Source organism: Nerophis ophidion, linkage group LG21, assembly GCF_033978795.1.
Source record: "Nerophis ophidion isolate RoL-2023_Sa linkage group LG21, RoL_Noph_v1.0, whole genome shotgun sequence".
NCBI classification, from domain to species: Eukaryota; Metazoa; Chordata; class Actinopteri; order Syngnathiformes; family Syngnathidae; genus Nerophis; species Nerophis ophidion.
In genome coordinates, this window is record NC_084631.1 from 31,161,358 (window position 1) to 31,180,832 (window position 19,475).

At 40.1% G+C, this 19,475-nt stretch overlaps 1 protein-coding gene across 3 annotated transcripts in view; it reads left to right on the forward strand.

The window, feature by feature from the left end:
• adgrb2 (adhesion G protein-coupled receptor B2) overlaps nt 1-19,475 on the forward strand; it is a 1,085,043-nt gene that overhangs the window by 197,254 nt on the left and 868,314 nt on the right. The gene's annotated exons all lie outside the window — the stretch shown is intronic.

Below are 19,475 nucleotides of genomic sequence, written 5' to 3' on the forward strand. Positions count from 1 at the left end.
CGGTTAGGAGATCTACCTGATTACCCGAAATTACCATGAATGTTCCCCAATTGAAAATGAATGGGCATTAAACATCGCTCTCCGTATCCCACATTTCTCAACCGATTCATACCGTTCCAACATCCACACACTCAACTCACCTTGAACAATCAGGCCAGCATGTTCCCGGGTTGGTAAAATTACCTGATTACCCGATATTACCAGGAATTTCCCGCCAAAAAATGAGGAAAGGGCAAAATACAAACATCTCCATATCTCACATTTCTCAACAGGTTCATACCGTTCCAACATCCACACACTCCGTTCACGCTGGAAATTCAAGCCAGCATGTTTCCAGTTTGTAAAATTCCCTGATTCCCTGATTACCTGAAATTACCAGGAATTTCCCGCCATAAAATAAGGAAAAGGCAATATACAAACCAATCCATAGCTCACATTTCTCAACCGATTTATACCGTTCCAAAATCCACACACTCCGTTCACCCTGGACATTCAAGCCAGTATGTTTCCAGTTTGTCAACTTACCTGATTACCTGAAGTTACCAGGAATTTCCCGAAATAAAATAAGGAAAGGGCAATATACAAACCGCTTCATTTCTCACAGTTCTCAACTGATTCATACCATTTTAACATCCACACATTCCGTTCACCCTGGACATTCAACCCAATATGTTTCCAGTTTGTAAAATTACCTGATTACCTGAAGTTACCAGGAATTTCCCGCCATAAAATAAGGAAAGGGCAATATACAAACCTCTCCATATCTCACATTTGTCAAGCGATTCATACCGTTCCAACATCCACACACTCAGTTCACCCTGGACATTCAAGCCAGCATGTTTCCAGTTTGTAAAATTACCTGATTACCTGAAATTACCAGGAATTTCCCGACATAAAATAAGGAAAAGGCAATATACAAACCGCTCTATATCTCACATTTCTCAACCGATTCATACCGTTCCAACATCCACAAACTCAGTTAACCCTGGACATTCAAGCCAGCATGTTTCCAGTTTGTAAAATTACCTGATTACCTGAAGTTACCAGGAATTTCCCGCTATAAAATAAGGACAGGGCAATATAGAGACCGCTCAATATCTCACATTTCTCAACCGATTCATACCGTTCCAACATCCACACACTCCGTTCACCCTGGACATTCAAGCCAGCATGTTTCCAGTTTGTAAAATTGCCTGATTACCTGAAATTACCCGGAATTTCCCGCCATAAATTAAGGACAGGGCAATATACAAATTGCTCCGTATCTCACATTTCCGAACCGATTCATACCGTTCCAACATCCACACATTCAACTCACCTTGAACAATCAGGCCAGCATGTTTCCCGGTTCGTCAAATTACCTGGTTACCTGATATTACCAGGAATTTCCCGCCATAAAATAAGGAAAGGGCAATAAACAAACCTCTCCATATCTCACATTTTTCAACCGATTCATACCGTTCCAACATCCACACACTCTGTTCACCCTGGATATTCAAGCCAGCATGTTTCCTGTTGGCAAAATTGCCTGATTACCTGAAGTTACCAGGAGTTTCCCGCCATAAAATAAGGAAAGGGCAATATACAAACCGCTCCATACCTCACATTTCTCAACCGATTCATACCGTTCCAACATCCACACACTCCGTTGACCCTGGACATTCAAGCCAGCATGTTTCCAGTTTGTAAAATTGCCTGATTACCTGAAATACCCGGAATTTCCCGCCTTAAAATAAGGACAGGGCAATATACAAATTGCTCCGTATCTCACATTTCCGAACCGATTCATACCGTTCCAACATCCACACATTCAACTCACCTTGAACAATCAGGCCAGCATGTTTCCCGGTTCGTCAAATTACCTGGTTACCAGATATTACCAGGAATTTCCCGCCATAAAATCAGGAAAGGGCAATAAACAAACAGCTCCATATCTCACATTTTTCAACCGATTCATACCGTTCCAACATCCACACACTCCGTTCACCCTGGACATTCAAGCCAGCATGTTTCCAGTTTGTAAAATTGCCTGATTACCTTAAATTACCTGGAATATCCCGCCATAAAATATGGACAGGGCAATATACAAATTGCTCCATATCTCACATTTCCGAACCGATTCATACCGTTCCAACGTCCACACATTCAACTCACCTTGAACAATCAGGCCAGCATGTTTCCCGGTTCGTCAAATTACCTGGTTACCAGATATTACCAGGAATTTCCCGCCATAAAATCAGGAAAGGGCAATAAACAAACAGCTACATATCTCACATTTTTCAACCGATTCATACCGTTCCAACATCCACTCACTCCGTTCACCCTGGACATTCAAGCCAGCATGTTTCCAGTTTGTAAAATTGCCTGATTACCTGAAATTACCCGGAATATCCCGCCATAAAATATGGACAGGGCAATATACAAATTGCTCCATATCTCACATTTCCGAACCGATTCATACCGTTCCAACGTCCACACATTCAACTCACCTTGAACAATCAGGCCAGCATGTTTCCCGGTTCGTCAAATTACCTGGTTACCAGATATTACCAGGAATTTCCCGCCATAAAATAAGGAAAGGGCAATAAACAAACAGCTCCATATCTCACAGTTCTCAACCGATTCATACCGTTCCAACATCCACACACTCAACTCACCCTGGACATTCAAGCAAGAATGTTTCCAGTTTGTAAAATTACCTGATTACCTGAAATTACCAGGAATTTCCCGCCATAAAATAAGGAAAAGGCAATATACAAACCGCTCCATATCTCACATTTCTCAACCGATTCATACCGTTCCAACATCCACAAACTCAGTTAACCCTGGACATTCAAGCCAGTATGTTTCCAGTTTGTAAAATTACCTGATTACCTGAAGTTACCAGGAATTTCCCGCCATAAAATAAGGAAAGGGCAATATACAAACCGCTCCATATCTCACATTTGTCAACCAATTCATATCGTTCCAACATCCACACACTCCGTTCACCCTGGACATTCAAGCCAGCATGTTTCCAGTTTGTAAAATTGCCTGATTACCTGAAATTACCCGGAATTTCCCGCCATAAAATAAGGACAGGTCAATGTACAAATTGCTCCATATCTCACATTTCCGAACCGATTCATACCGTTCCAACATCCACACACTCCGTTCACATTGAACAATCAGGCCAGCATGTTTCCCGGTTCATAAAAATACCTGGTTACCCGATATTACCAGGAATTTCCCGCCATAAAATAAGGAAAGGGCAAAATACAAACCTCTCCATATCCCGCATTTCTCAACCGATTCATACCGTTCCAACATCCACACACTCCGTTCACCCTGGAAATTCAAGCCCGCATGTTTCCAGTTTGTAAAATTACCTGATTACCTGAAGTTACCAGGAATTTCCCGCCATAAAACAAGGAAAGGGCAATATACAAACCGCTCAATATCTCACATTTCTCAACCGATTCATACCGTTCCAACATCCACACACTCCGTTCACCCTGGAAATTCAAGCCAGTATGTTTCCAGTTTGTAAAATTACCTGATTACCTGAAGTTACCAGGAATTTCCCGCCATAAAACAAGGAAAGGGCAATATACAAACCTCTCCATATCTCACATTTGTCAACCAATTCATATCGTTCCAACATCCACACACTCCTTTCGCCCTGGACATTCAAGCCAGCATGTTTCCAGTTTGTAAATTTACCTGATTACCTGAAGTTACCAGGAATTTCCCGCCATAAAATATGGAAAGGGCAATATACAAACCGCTTCATATCTCACAGTTCTCAACCGATTCATACCGTTCCAACATCCACACACTCAACTCACCTTGAACAATCAGGCCAGCATGTTCCCGGGTTGGTAAAATTACCTGATTACCCGATATTAGCAGGAATTTCCCGCCAAAAAATGAGGAAAGGGCAAAATACAAACCTCTCCATATCTCACATTTCTCAACAGGTTCATACCGTTCCAACATCCACACACTCCGTTCACGCTGGAAATTCAAGCCAGCATGTTTCCAGTTTGTAAAATTCCCTGATTACCTGAAATTACCAGGAATTTCCCGCCATAAAGTAAGGACAGGGCAATATACAAACCAATCCATAGCTCACATTTCTCAACCGATTTATACCGTTCCAAAATCCACACACTCCGTTCACCCTGGACATTCAAGCCAGTATGTTTCCAGTTTGTCAACTTACCTGATTACCTGAAGTTACCAGGAATTTCCCGCCATAAAATAAGGAAAGAGCAATATACAAACCGCTCCATATCTCACATTTCTCAACCGATTCATACCTTTCCAACATCCACACACTCAACTCACCCTGGACATTCAAGCAAGAATGTTTCCAGTTTGTAAAATTACCTGATTACCTGAAATTACCAGGAATTTCCCGCCATAAAATAAGGAAAGAGCAATATACAAACCGCTCCATATCTCACATTTCTCAACCGATTCATACCTTTCCAACATCCACACACTCAACTCACCCTGGACATTCAAGCAAGAATGTTTCCAGTTTGTAAAATTACCTGATTACCTGAAATTACCAGGAATTTCCCGCCATAAAATAAGGAAAAGGCAATATACAAACCGCTCCATATCTCACATTTCTCAACCGATTCATACCGTTCCAACATCCACAAACTCAGTTAACCCTGGACATTCAAGCCAGCATGTTTCCAGTTTGTAAAATTACCTGATTACCTGAAGTTACCAGGAATTTCCCGCCATAAAATAAGGAAAGGGCAATATACAAACCGCTCCATATCTCACATTTGTCAACCAATTCATATCGTTCCAACATCCACACACTCCTTTCACCCTGGACATTCAAGCCAGCATGTTTCCAGTTTTTAAAATTACCTGATTACCTGAAGTTACCAGGAATTTCCTGCCATAAAACAAGGAAAGGGCAATATACAAACCGCTTTATATCTCACAGTTCTCAACCGATTCATACTGTTCCAACATCCACACACTCAACTCACCTTGAACAATCAGGCCAGCATGTTTCCGGGTTGGTAAAATTAGCTGATTACCCGATATTACCAGGAATTTCACGCCAAAAAATGAGGAAAGGGCAAAATACAAACCTCTCCATATCTCACATTTCTCAACAGATTCATACCGTTCCAACATCCACACACTCCGTTCACGCTGGATATTCAAGCCAGCATGTTTCCAGTTGGCAAAATTGACTGATTACCTGAAGTTACCAGGAGTTTCCTGCCCTAAAATAAGGAAAGGGCAATATACAAACCGCTCCATACCTCACATTTCTCAACCGATTCATACCGTCCCAACAGCCACACACTCCGTTCACCCTGGACATTCAAAACAGCATGTTTCAAGTTTGTAGAATTACCTGATTACCTGAAGTTACCAGGAATTTACCGCCATAAAATAAGGAAAGGGCAATATACAAACCTCTCCATATCCCACATTTCTCAACCGATTCATACCGTTCCAACATCCACACACTCCGTTCACCCTGGTCATTGAAGCCAGCATGTTTCCAGTTTGTAAAATTGCCTGATTACCTGAAATTACCAGGAATTTCCCGCCATAAAATAAGGAAAGGGCTGAGGCTTTTCCTGTACCTACCTCCTACCGTAACGATACATGTCCTCTACAAGAGATCAGGACGTTATTGCCGGCAAAAATTATAAACACGCTTTTTCTTTTCTCTGCTTCACAGCTGCCCAAGCCTTTGCCTGATTGCTTTGCAGACACACTTTAATTACCAATTAGGAGCGAGACCAAGACAGCAATCACAATGGATGCGAGCCAGAGTGTGTGCGCGCGTGTGTTTATTTTGATCCACGTAGGCGAGAGCGGGCAAGGTTCTTTGTGCGGGTCAACTTGGATGTTGCGTTTTACAGCAAGTAGTTTTCTTTGGAAACGAGCAGTTTTTTTCAAGAGGACACTTGTTGTTTTTTAAACCAATAATAACACCTGACTGTGCTTTGTAGCGAGGGGGAAAAAAGGACCAGGACAAATCATGGCATCAATTGTGTATGAATTAATTAATCACAATATTTATAAATATATAATTATGCAAGCAAGTAATTACTAGTATTGATTAATCAAAAGTCAAGTGTGATTAATCTGTTTTTTTTAATTTGTTTATATGCATTGTCAAACAGCAATAGTTCTTACTGTAACACAATTTACTGTGTATCAAAATTATATATATATGTTGCAACACGTGCAGAATGTGGCTTAGCATTGTCTTGCTGAAATAAGCAGGGGCGTCCATGATAACGTTGCTTGGACTGCAACATATGTTGCTCCAAAACCTGTATGTACCATTCAGAATTAATGTTGCCCTCACAGATGTGTAAGTTACCCATGCCTTGGGCACTAATACACCCCCATACCATCACAGATGCTGACTTTTGAACTTTGCACCAAGAACAATCCGGATGGTTATTTTCCTCTTTGTTCTGGAGAACACGACGACCACAGTTTTCAAAAACATTTTAAAATGTAGACTCGTCAGACCACAGAACACTTTTCCACTTTGCCTCAGTCCAGCTTAGATGAGCTCGGGTCCAGCGAAGCCGGCGGCGTTTCTGGGTATTGTTGATACTTGGCTTTGGCTTTGCATAGTAGAGTTTTAACTTGCACTAACAACTCGAGTTACTGACAGCGGTTTTCTGAAGTGTTCCTGAGCCCATGTGGTGATATCCTTTACACACTGAATTCGGTTTTTGATGCAGTACCGCCTGAGGGTTCAAAGGTCCGTAATATCATCGCTTAGGTGCAGTGATTTCTACAGATTCTCTGAACCTTTTGATGATATAATGGACCGTAGACGGTGAAATCCCAAAATTCCTTGCAGTAGCTTGTTGAGAAATGTTGTTCTTAAACTGTTGGACAATTTGTTCACGCATCTATTCATTTCTTGTAAATGACTGAGCATTTCACGGGAGTTGCTTTTATACCCAATCATAGCACCCACCTGTTCCCAAATAGCCTGTCCACCTGTGGTATGTTCCAAATAAGTGTTTGATGACCACCCCTCAATTTTCTCAGGTTTTTTTGCCACTTGTGCCAGCTTTTTTCAATTATGTTGCAGGCATCAAATTACAAATGAGCTAATATTTGCAAAAAATAAAATGTTTGCAGTTCGATTGTTAAGTATCTTGTTTTTGCAGTCTTTTCAATTGAACATAGATCGGAAAGGATTTGCATTAGGTTTTTATTTACCATTTACACAACGCACCAACTTCACTGGTTTTAGGGTATGCAATTTGATACTTCTCAACTTGTTTTCTTTTTTATTTTGTGCCGTCTGTGCAAGCATTTAAAGGGGTGTGACATATATTCATTTATTAATTTCATCATCAAATATTATTTGTGTCCTGCATGTTTTCTACCTTCTCTGCATCCTGGAGTCACGCCCCAGGCCACCATGTCATTGTTTTGGCAAATTGCAGCAAAGGAAATAAATTAGAGGGAATAGAAAAAAAGGAACTATACTTTCCAAAAGCAGCAGACTTTATCAGTTTTCAGAACTTTCCTGAGTCGGACCGTCTTCAAGCCCATGAACTGGAGTGAAATTCCGGAGATTGAAGTGTTTCGCAACATGAGTTCGTCTGTCAAGAAGATTGATTGAAATGAATCTCATTTCGTCAGCTGGAGTTTGTTTGTGTTTGATTGCATTTGCATAGTTGTCGGTAAAGTGCGTTGAATTAATTGACGCCTGTGTCACATGTACACAAATCAAGTTCAGAGTGTCTTTGTCTTTTGAGAGATTCTACTTTCAAAACCAATGATGGGAAGTGACATTTTTTTCAAAGTAGGCTTTGTAGTTTTTAAGACTTGAAGAAAAGAGGAGTTCTCTCAAGGTGAATCGTCACAATCTGCACATTTGTCAGGACTTAAACGGCTTTTATTTAGCTGGATTTTCCCGAACAATTCTTGACTTCTTAGAACGACGTTAAGGTGGCAGAAGCGAACAATAACACAAAGCTCAGGGACCACAAAAGACAAAGACAACAAAATGGTAATCTTCCAGGGCTGCCTGTGATTTGTTTAGTCTGATTTTTTGACTAGTTGTGTGAAGGCTCCAAAACATTCACTCTTCGTCTTCTTCCACTTCTACTTCTTCTTGTACTTGTACTTCTTCCACTTCTACTTCTTCTTCCTGTCAGGCTTGCCACAGACAGTTTGTTTGTGTTTTAGTTTTCCTCTGTGTGTGTTTAGTATTTAGTTTCCTGTCTGTCTCCCTGAGTACTGTTTCACCTCAGCTGTGGCTGATTGGCACCTGGCCACACCTGGTGTCAATCAGCCCGCTCCTATTACTACCTGCTTTTGTCCTCCAGTCAGTGCTGGATTATTGTCATGGCGATGTCGCTCTTTTCGTTGCTACCCGTCGTGTCGTGTTTTGTCAATGCAGCGTTGCGGTAAGCTTTATTTGATTGCGGTTTTTACTGTAGCTTACTGCCTTTTGTTCCCTGCTTCCAAGTTTCATGTACGACTTCGGCTTCCTGTTCGAGACCTGCTGGCTTCCACGCAAGGCCCTTTTTTTTTTTGCTAGCTTCCGTGTTAAGCTCCTTTTATTTTCTAGCTCCCATGCTAGCTCCCATAGTTTATCTGCCTCGTGTGCGCTTTGTGTTAGTACCCTCTGTTTGTTTTTTGTCTTAGTGTTTTAAATTAAATCATGTTTTCTCACTCCATGCCTGCCTCCTTCTCTGCATCTTGTGGTTCGTCACAAACCAACTCTGACACTTCTTCTTCTTCTTCTTCTTCTTATTGTTATTATTATTATTATTATTATTATTATTATTATTATTATTATTATTCTGTGTCTTCTTCTTGTTATTGTTCTTATTCTGTTTTTTTTGGTTCTTCTTGTTCATCTACTTCTTCATCTTGTTCTTCTTCTTGTTCCTCATGTTATTCTTCTTGTCCTCCTTCTTCTTGTTCTTCTTGTTCTTCTTTTTTCTTGTTCTTTTTCTTCTTCTTCTTGTTCTTGGTCTTGTTTTTGTTCTTGATCTTCTTTTTCTTCTTTTTCTTCTTGTTCTTGTTCTTCTTCTTGTTTTTCTCCTTTGTTCTGTTCTTATTCTTCTTCTACTTTTTCTTCTTTCTGTTCTTCTTCTTCCTTTTCTCCTTCTTCTTCTTCTTGTCCTTCTTGGGTTTTTTTTGTTCTTCTATTTTGTCGTCTTATTCATCTTCTTCTACTTTTTATTCTTCTTCTTGTATTTCTTCTTCTTCTTGTATTTATTATTCTTCTTCTTCTTGTTCTTGTTCTTATTCTTCTTCTTGGTGTTTTTGTTCTTCTTGTTTTTCTTCTTCCTGTTCTTGTTCTTGGTCTTCTTCTTCTTCTTCTTCTTGGTATTCTTGTTCTTCTTGTTCTCTTTCTTCTTCCAGTTCTTTTTCTTCTTGTTCTTGTTCTTCTTGTCCTTCTTCTTGTTCTTGTTCTTTTTCTTCTTGCTCGTCTTGTTCTTTTTCTTCTTCTTCTTCTTCTTCTTCGTCCAAGTGGTCTTTCAGCTCATGGAGCTCTCTGCCCGTACACAATGGCCTTAGGCGTGTGCAACACTGCTTTTCTGCCACGGCGGGTTGTAAGAGTGCTTCTTTTGATATGCACCATTGTACACGGGATGTGCCGTTTCACTTGGAAGGTGGAGCTCTCCTGTCAAAGGTAACGACCCTTGCATTTCAATTTAGTCAAGTTGAATGTCTTCGCTTTGCTATGAGAGAGCCAAGGACCTATATTTCTTATTAATCTTGCAAAATTCACTGTATATCCCCTCAATGGGACATTGCTAAGATATTGCCGCTAGTCAGTACATATAATAAAATATAAAATATATTTTTAAAAGTCCTCATTTCGACTGAGTTAAAAACAGCCATACTTTTTTTTTAATATGAGGCTTTTTCTGGACACAGTTTTCGTCAAGTTTCCCAAAAGTACGACCGCATGCAAGACCTTGCGAAGATTTTCTGCTTTGATGCGACTTGACACGGCGCTGACATTTGGCAAGGACAATTGATTATCCAGCAACTCCTGTCAAGCCCGATAGATCCATCAGTGTTTCTTTTCTCGATGCTCATTATGATTGATCGGGGTTCCCCAACATTGTGCAGTTTGACCAGTGACAAATTTAGGACCCAAGTAAGTCCAACACATTGGCATACAGTATGATGCACACGCGCTTTTAAAAAAAGAATAAACATGGACCAGCAAACCCTGGAAGTTGTATTTAGGGCTACTGCTATCAATTATTTTAATAACTGAGAAATATTATGATTGGTTTGTTGAATTAATCGATTGTTTGGATTTATTTGATGCATATTTTAGGTGCGTAAGTTTTAATGTGTTTTAATAAATGCACATCATCCATCCATCCATTTTCTTCCGCTTATCCGAGGCCGGGTCATGGGGACAGCAGCCTAAACAGAGAGGCCCAGACTTCCCTCTCCCCGATCACTTCGTCCAGCTCCTGCCAGGGGATCCCGAGCGGTTTTCAGGCCACTTCATTTAAAATACTCCACTGTGAATTTTTGTATTTTTTATTTTTTTGGGTCGGGGGGTGGGGGGGTTGGGGTGGAATGTGAGTGGCTATGTATTGCAACTTTTGTGTGTTTACCAAATAAAAACAAAGGGTATTAAATAAACATAAAGGGGAAAAAAACTATTAAACAAAATAAAATGGTATAACGGAGGTATACATCTGAAGTAATTCTAGAGACCTGTTGAAAGTAAAAAAAAAAAAAAAAAAAAATGCTTAACACTTTTTTGAATGGGGCCCTTTTGGACCCCCAATCATTGTAGTTGTAGATTTTAACTGTCATTGTTAAAAAAAAAAAAAAATGAACCAAAATCAATCAAAGGTTATTAAAATATTGACGTATTTAAGGCTCCAATTTACTTCATATCAAATATTGCATTTTGTAAGGTTGTTCTGTTTATTTTTTTCTTGGCGGTGGGGGGGGTTTGTTATTGCAATTTTGGTGTGTTTATCAAATAAAAACAAAGGGTATAAAACAAAGAAAAAAAGTATCATATAAAAAATGAAAAAAATTGAGGTATACATCTGAAATTGATCCAGAGACCCGGTAAAAGTAAAAAAATATATATATATTTAACACTTTTTTGAAAATGGACCTTTTGGACCCCCAATAATTGTAGCAGTCATATTTTTAACTGACAATGTTAAAAACATAATGATGAATCAAAATCAATCAATGGCTATAAATTATTAACATATTGAAGATTCCAAATACTTTACATCAAATATTGCACCACCAAGCACAAGAAAATAGACTCCAGTATGCCAAAAATCAACTGGACAAACCCCAAAGGTTTTGGGAAACTGTTCTATGGAGTGATGAGACAAAACTGGAACTATTTGGGCCTATGAATCAACGTTATGTCTGGAGGAGAAAAAATGAAGCTTACAAAGAGAAGAACACCTTTCCTACTGTTAAGCATGGTGGGAGGTCAATCATGCTCTGGGGCTGTTTCTCTGCCTCAGGTACCGGGAATCTCCAGCGTGTTCAAGGCATTGTGAATTCTATTTCCTAGCAGGATATATTAGCTGCAAATGTCATGAAGTCAGTGACGAAGCTGAGGCTTGGGAGACGTTGGACCTTCCAACAGGACAACGATCCCAAGCATACATCCAAATCAACAGAGTGTTTGCAGAAGAAGGGCTGGAAGACTCAGGAGTGGCCTTCACAGTCGCCAGACCTAAATCCTATAGAAAAGCTGTGGTGGGACTTGAAGAAGGCAGTTGCAGCACGCAAGCCCAAGAATATGAATGAACTGGAGGCCTTTGCCCAAGAGGAATGGGCTAAAATACCTGTAGATGCTTGCAAGAAGCTTGTGTCCGGTCATGTATCACCTTTGAAGGATGTCATTACTGCCAAAGGCTGTTCTACTAAGTACTAAAGATGCATGGAACTAGGGGGTTGAATCATTTTGTCAATGAGATATTAAGAAAAATGTCCTTTTTTGGTATTTTGTAAAATACAGTGTTACAATTTAATTTGCATTTGTCTATTTGACACATCTTTATTTGATATGACTATAAACAAAATACGGAATAAATGTCCAACTTGCTAAAACACCAAAATTGTGTGGGGGTTGAATTATTTTGATCACAACTGTATGTTCCTCCAAACTTCCACACAGTAGCTGATTTATGGCAATATAAGTGCACAATACAATATATGCATTGCCCCTATAATCTAACACATATTGTACCTTGTTTAATATAAAAACACTCTTAGACATCTTTTTTCGTACATGTGCAATATGAGGTTTCCATGTCAGCCCGTCATCCAGTATCACTCCTAAAAATCTAAGTTCAGAAACCCTTTCAATATCAATTCCATCTATTGACAGTTTGATGGTCTCCTCCCTTTTCCTCTTACCAAAAATCATAAACTTATTTTTTTTTTACATTTAATGATAATTTGTTGACATCAAACCATGTCTTGAGTTTAATAATTTCCTGGTTAATAAGGATTGGTAACGCTTTTAAGTCATGTCCCGAACTATAAAAGTTGGTGTCGTCTGCAAATAAAACAAATTCCAATAACTTTGATACCTCACACATATCGTTAAAGGCCTACTGAAATGAGATTTTCTTATTCATACGGGGATAGCAGGTCCATTCTATGTGTCATACTTGATCATTTCGCGATATTGCCATATTTTTGCTGAAAGGATTTAATAGAGAACATCCACGATAAAGTTCCCAACTTTACCGGAAGTCGCCGACGATGACGTCACAAGTGTGGGAGCTCCTTACATATTCACATTGATTTTAATGGGAGCCTCCAACAAAAAGTGCTATTGGGACCGAGAAAATGACAATTTCCCCATTAATTTGAGCGAGGATGAAAGATTCGTGTTTAAGAATATTGATGGCGACGGACTAGAAAAACAAAACAAAAAAAAAAACGCGATTGCATTGGGATGGATTTAGATGTTTTTAGACATATTTACTAGGATAATTCTGGGAAATCCCTTATCTTTCTATTGTGTTGCTAGTGTTTTAGTGAGTTTAACAGTACCTGATAGTCGGAGGTTTGTCTCCACGGGTGTGTTGACGCCAATGTCTCAAGGGAGTCGACGGTAGTGTTGTGTCGTTCCCGAACGATTCGTTCAAACAAACGAATCTTTTGAGTGAACGTACTGAACCGAATCACTTCATGAACTGATTCGTTCCTTTCTCAGTTCAGTTGAGCTCCGCCGTGACCATGCCGGTATGAATGGAACTGGCGCGAATCATGTTCGCGAACGTACTGACGCAGAGAACTGACTGTTTCGCAGAGGAGGACGTCACATTGAGAATCTCGTTCAGTCACTGTGTGCGTCGTTCATTGGGTGCTGAGGTCTTGTGTCTTTCTCGAACTGACACACACTGAGATCTGCCGCTGGGGAAGCTGTTAGTGACTGACTCATGATTCGCCGACCTGCACACATTTTTTTAATCTATTTTTCATATCGTGTTTCCTATATACCGCTTTTAGAGTGATTATAATTGTTAAAAAAAAAAAACACATTGGATGTGATATAAAATGAAGAGTGATTTTTATTACATTTTTAATACATGTATGTTTTGTTCGAAACATTTCATGTTAAAATAATAAAATGTAATGTGAAAAAAGAAAACTTGTAACACATTTTAGAATCTATTTTTCTATCTTGTCAAATCCACTATGAATTGTTAAAATAAATGTAATAATGTAGAAAATAATTGCATTTCAAACACATTTAAGAATATATTTCAATTTTGTCGTCGAGTCAAATGTTAAAATGTAAAAAAGATAATACCATTTGTAAATTTGTATGTCATTTTTACCACTTTAAAAAATGTTTTATTTATTTATTTTGTTTTCAGATCTATTTTAAAATGTCATGGACACCTCATGTAGCGGACACAAAAAAAAAGAAGAAAAAAAAGAAAATAATATTTGTAGCAAATTTTAAAATAAATTATCTTGTCGGATTCACACACACCGAGATCTGCCGCTGTTACTGACTGACTCATGATTCGCCGTCCTGCACACAGAACTGCTGCTGCAAAAGTGATTCGGTGAACGAATATTTTGAACGAATCAATTTAAGGAACTGATTCCAGTGATTCAGTAAAGTCAAAAGAACTGCCGATCCCATCACTAGTCGACGGCAGCTATGGACGGCACAAGCTCAGCTGATCTCGGGTAAGAAGCGACTTTTTACCACAATTTTCTCACCGAAACCTGCTGGTTGACATTCGGTCGGGATCCATGTTCATTTGACCGCGCTCTGATCCATAGTAAAGTTTCACCTCCGGGAATTTTAAACAAGGAATCACCGTGTGTTTGTGTGGCTAAAGGCTAAAGCTTCCCAACTCCATCTTTCTACTTTGACTTCTCCAATATTAATTGAACAAATTACAAAAGATTCAGCAACACAGATCTACGAAATACTGTGTAATTATGCGGTTAAAGCAGAGGACTTTTAGCTGTGTGTGTGAGCAGCGCTAATATTTCCTAAAAACCCGTAACATCTTGCGTACACGTCATCATTACACGACGTTTTCAAGACGAAACTCCCGGGAAATTTAAAATTGCAATTTAGTAAACCAAAAAGGCTATATTGGCATGTGTTGCAATGTTAATATTTCATCATTGATATATAAACTATCAGACTGCATGGTCGGTAGTAGTGAGTTTCAGTAGGCCTTTAATATACGAAATAAACAATTTATGTTCCAAAACCGATCTTTGTGGAATTTTCACATTCAATCCTCATTTGTTCAGATGTATTACCCCAAAAAATCCACAAACTCTTGTCTAGTATCTAAATAACTTCTTAGCAATTAAAAAACACATGACTTTATTTTTAACATTTCTATTACTGAGACTCTTCTGGGGACCCTGAAGACCAAATTTGAGGGGAACCTTAAAGCTTCAAAAAATTATTTTTCTATTGTAGTGCATCTATGCATGAAATATAGAGGACAGTCATTTAGTCTCTCCTCATCTTCTCCTGGCTTTAAAGGGGAACATTATCACCATTTCAAAAGGGTTAAAAACAATAAAAATCAGTTCCCAGTGGCTTCTTTTATTTTTAAAAGTTTTTTTCAAAATGTTACACCTCCCACAATATCCCAAAAAACTGCTTCAAAGTGCCTACATTTTCACCATCGCTATATCCACCCGTCCATTTCCCTGTGACGTCATACAGGGCTGCCAATACAAACAACATGGCGGTTACCACAGCAAGATATAGCGACATTAGCTCGGATTCAGACTCGGATTTCAGCGGCTTAAGCGATTCAACAGATTACGCATGTATTGAAACAGACGGTCGGAGTATGGAGGCAGATAGCGAAAACGAAATTGAAGAAGAAATTGAAGCTATTGAGCGAATAGCTATTGACGCTATTCGGCCATAGCATGGGTGTACCTAATGAAGTGGCCCATAGCATGGCTGCCTTATTAGCATCGCCGGTAAAATGTGCAAACCAAACGATCAGGACTTTCGCATCTTGTGACACTGGAGCAACTTAAATCCGTCGATTGGTAAGTGTTTGTTTCGCATTAAATTTGGGTATCTAGTTTCAAATGTACATACAGCTAGCGTAAATAGCATGTTAGTATCGATTAGCGTAGCATGTTAGCATCGATTAGCTGGCAGTCATGCCGTGACCAAATATGTCCGATTAGCACATAAGTCAACAACATCAACAAAACTCACCTTTGTGATGTCGTTGACTTAATCGTTGCAAATGCATCTGCAGGTTATCCATACATCTCTGTGCCATGTCTGCCTTAGCATCGCCGGTAAAATGTGCAGACACTTTGGCACATTCAATAGGGGTCTGGCGGCAGATTTCTTGCCAGTGGTGCAACTTGAATCCCTCCCTGTTAGTGTTGTTACACCCTCCGACAACACACTGAGGAGGCATGATGTCTCCAAGGTTCCAAAAAATAGTCGAAAAAGCGGAAAATAACAGAGCTGAGACCCGGTGTTTGTAATGTGAAAATGAAAATGGCGGGTGTATTACCTCGGTGACGTCACGTTCTGACGTCATCGCTAAAAGACTGATAAACAGAAAGGTGTTTAATTTGCCAAAATTCACCCATTTAGAGTTCGGAAATCGGTTAAAAAAATACATGGTCTTTTTTTGCAACATCAAGGTATATAGTGACGCTTACATAGGTTTGGTGATAATGTTCCCCTTTAAAAATATCGACTTGTTTGTGGATGCTGCCTGCCGCTGGTTGTTGTCTCTGCTCTCCGGAGTCACGCATGATTCCGTTGCATTTCCTTTCTTCCATTATTCATGCTGGAGCATGTCATTTGTTTATACAGGTGCAGGTAAAAATGGGTTATTCTTGCATCCAGGTCTATTATTTTTCAGCCTTGCTGGAAATAATTAAATGAATAAATAAAAACGTGTACCGGTAGCACATCTCAAAGGCGTTGGGATGAAAGCGTCGCTTTAGATTCCAAACCGCGATGACATATGTTCCAATCACCGGGTCACGTCACTTTTTGACGGCGACATCAAAAAGTCCCACGTGGAGACGCAACGCAGCCTCAAAGACGCGGAGGAAGGGAAGGGGACGGCGAGGGAAAGTGACTTCCTGCAAGGGTTGTTGTCGGGGGAGCAGAATGGAACATCTGAGGACCTCCTCCGTCGCCGTGCCGACGGGATACGGGAAGTGCGATGTGCGGCGGTGCTAATGAACGGGGAATAAATGGCGTGAAAAGACCCAGGTGTTAAAACGGGGTTCTGAGGCTATTGTGGAACTTTCTGTGCAGTTTTAGAAGATGGTAGAGGGACACTGACGTAGTGAGCGACCATGGCCGCCCAGATTCCACTTCATGGTACTTCTCGCCAGCTCACTGCTGCTTGGAAAGTACACAGTTAGTACTGGGCAGTGAAAAATGGAATATATACTTTCATTTCTTGTTTGATACCTTTGACCCTTGAAGCTCCACTACAACAAAGTGACACTGTTCACTCAGGCTGTGAAAAAAATAGATTTTTGGATTATGTTTTTGTAACGGTTCTCATTGAATAGTAAAAATCAAAAATACATATTATTGTAAGTCTTTCCTGTCCGTTTGTCCTGGAAAAAATCATATTGTTGACTTAGATCAGTCCTGAGCAATTATTTTGACCTGGGGGTCAAATTTATAGAAATAAATGTGGATATATATATATATATAGCAAGATGGCGGCGCCCGGACGGGCTGCGACACTGCGGTGCTCTTGCTAAAGATGGAACATTTGGCGGAAATGCCGGACAGTTCTGCAGACTTCATGGCTGGCTCGCATCGTGGTCACTCCGTGATCACGTACGACCGCCAGACACTTCTGGATATGGACATATCGGGCCGTTTTGGACTGATAGACGCGGGCGTGCTAAACATGCTAACTAGCATGGGAATACGTCGGCGGCTACATCCAGCGGCCTGTGAAGCAGCGGAGTCTAGTAGCAGCGGGGGCCGTCTACGGAGCAGACGCCAGCGGTGTGATCGGAAACGCGGATGCCGAGCGGGGCTTAAAACAAAGCAGAAGGCTAATCCCCACAGAACACCACTTCCCTCCATCCTGAAGACGGATTTAGATGAAAGATGCGAGACTACTGGTCTGGGTAAGGAGTCTGTTAAATTAGAACAAGTTTTTTCTGCTTTGAGTGTTTCAGAGTTGGACATGTGTTTTACCGAGGTGGCTAACTATGATACGTGCAGTTTATCAAAGCAACAAACAAACAATCGAAAAATCCCCGTTACTGAGGTGGCTAACCATGATGCGTGCAGTTTATCAAAGCAACAGACAAACAATCGAAAAATCCCCGTTACTGAGGTTGCTAACCATGATGCGTGCAGTTTATCAAAGCAACAAACAAACAATCGGAAAATCCCCGTTACTGAGGAGACTAACCATGATGCGTGCAGTTTATCAAAGCAACAATCAAACAATCGGAACATTCCCGTCGTATCAATTCCTAGATATGGTCGTAATTATACTAAATGCACTGGGCATAATAAACACAACATTATTAATATTGCTACTACGGATAATTTGATCAACAATTCCCTAAAACAGCCCACAACCTATAATATAGGTTTTTTAAACATAAGATCATTTTCTCCCAAAACGTTGTTAGTTAATGATATTATCAGAGACAACAATCTTAACGTCATCGGTCTCAGTGAAACCTGGCTTAAACCAAATGACTTTTTTGCGCTAAATGAGGCATGTCCTCCTAACTTTACACATGCGCATATTGCCCGTCCGCTTAAAAGGGGTGGGGGGGTCGCACTAATATACAACGAAAACTTTAACCTTAGTCCTAACATAAATAATAAATATAAATCGTTTGAGGTGCTTACTATGAGGTCTGTCACACCGCTGCCTCTACACCTGGCTGTTATCTACCGCCCCCCAGGGCCCTATTCGGACTTTATCAATGAATTCTCAGAGTTCGTTGCTGATCTAGTGACACACGCCGATAATATAATCATAATGGAGGACTTTAATATCCATATGAATACCCCATCGGACCCACCGTGCGTAGCGCTCCAGACTATAATTGATAGCTGTGGTCTCACACAAATAATAAATGAACCCACGCATCGCAACGGTAGTACGATAAACCTAGTGCTTGTCAGGGGTATCACCGCTTCCAAAGTTACGATACTCCCGTTTACTAAAGTATTGTCCGATCATTACCTTATAAAATTCGAGGTTCAGACGCATGTTCGTCAAACTAATAATAATAATAACTGCTATAGCAGCCGCAACATTAATACGGCCACAACGACAACTCTTGCTGACCTACTGCCCTCGGTAATGGCACCATTCCCAAAATATGTGGGCTCTATTGATAACCTCACTAACAACTTTAACGACGCCCTGCGCGAAACCATTGATAACATAGCACCGCTAAAGTTAAAAAAGGCTCCAAAAAAGCGTACCCCGTGGTTTACAGAAGAAACTAGAGCTCAGAAATTATTATGCAGAAAGCTGGAACGCAAATGGCGTACGACTAAACTTGAGGTGCACCATCAAGCATGGAGTGATGGTTTAATAACTTATAAACACATGCTTACCTTAGCTAAAGCTAATTATTACTCAAATCTCATCCACCGTAATAAAAACGATCATAAATTTTTGTTTAGTACGGTAGCATCGCTAACCCAACAAGGGACTCCTTCCAGTAGCTCCACCCACTCAGCTGATGACTTTATTTAATTCTTTAGTAAGAAAATTGAAGTCATTAGAAAGGAGATTAAAGACATTGCGTCCCAGCTACAACGGGGTTCTATTAACACTGACACGATTGTATATACGGCGGATACTGCCCTCCAAAATAGTTTCTCTCGTTTTGAGGAAATAACATTAGAGGAATTGTTACAACGTGTAAATGGAATAAAACAAACAACATGTTTACTTGACCCTCTTCCTGGGAAACTGATCAAGGAGCTCTTTGTATTATTA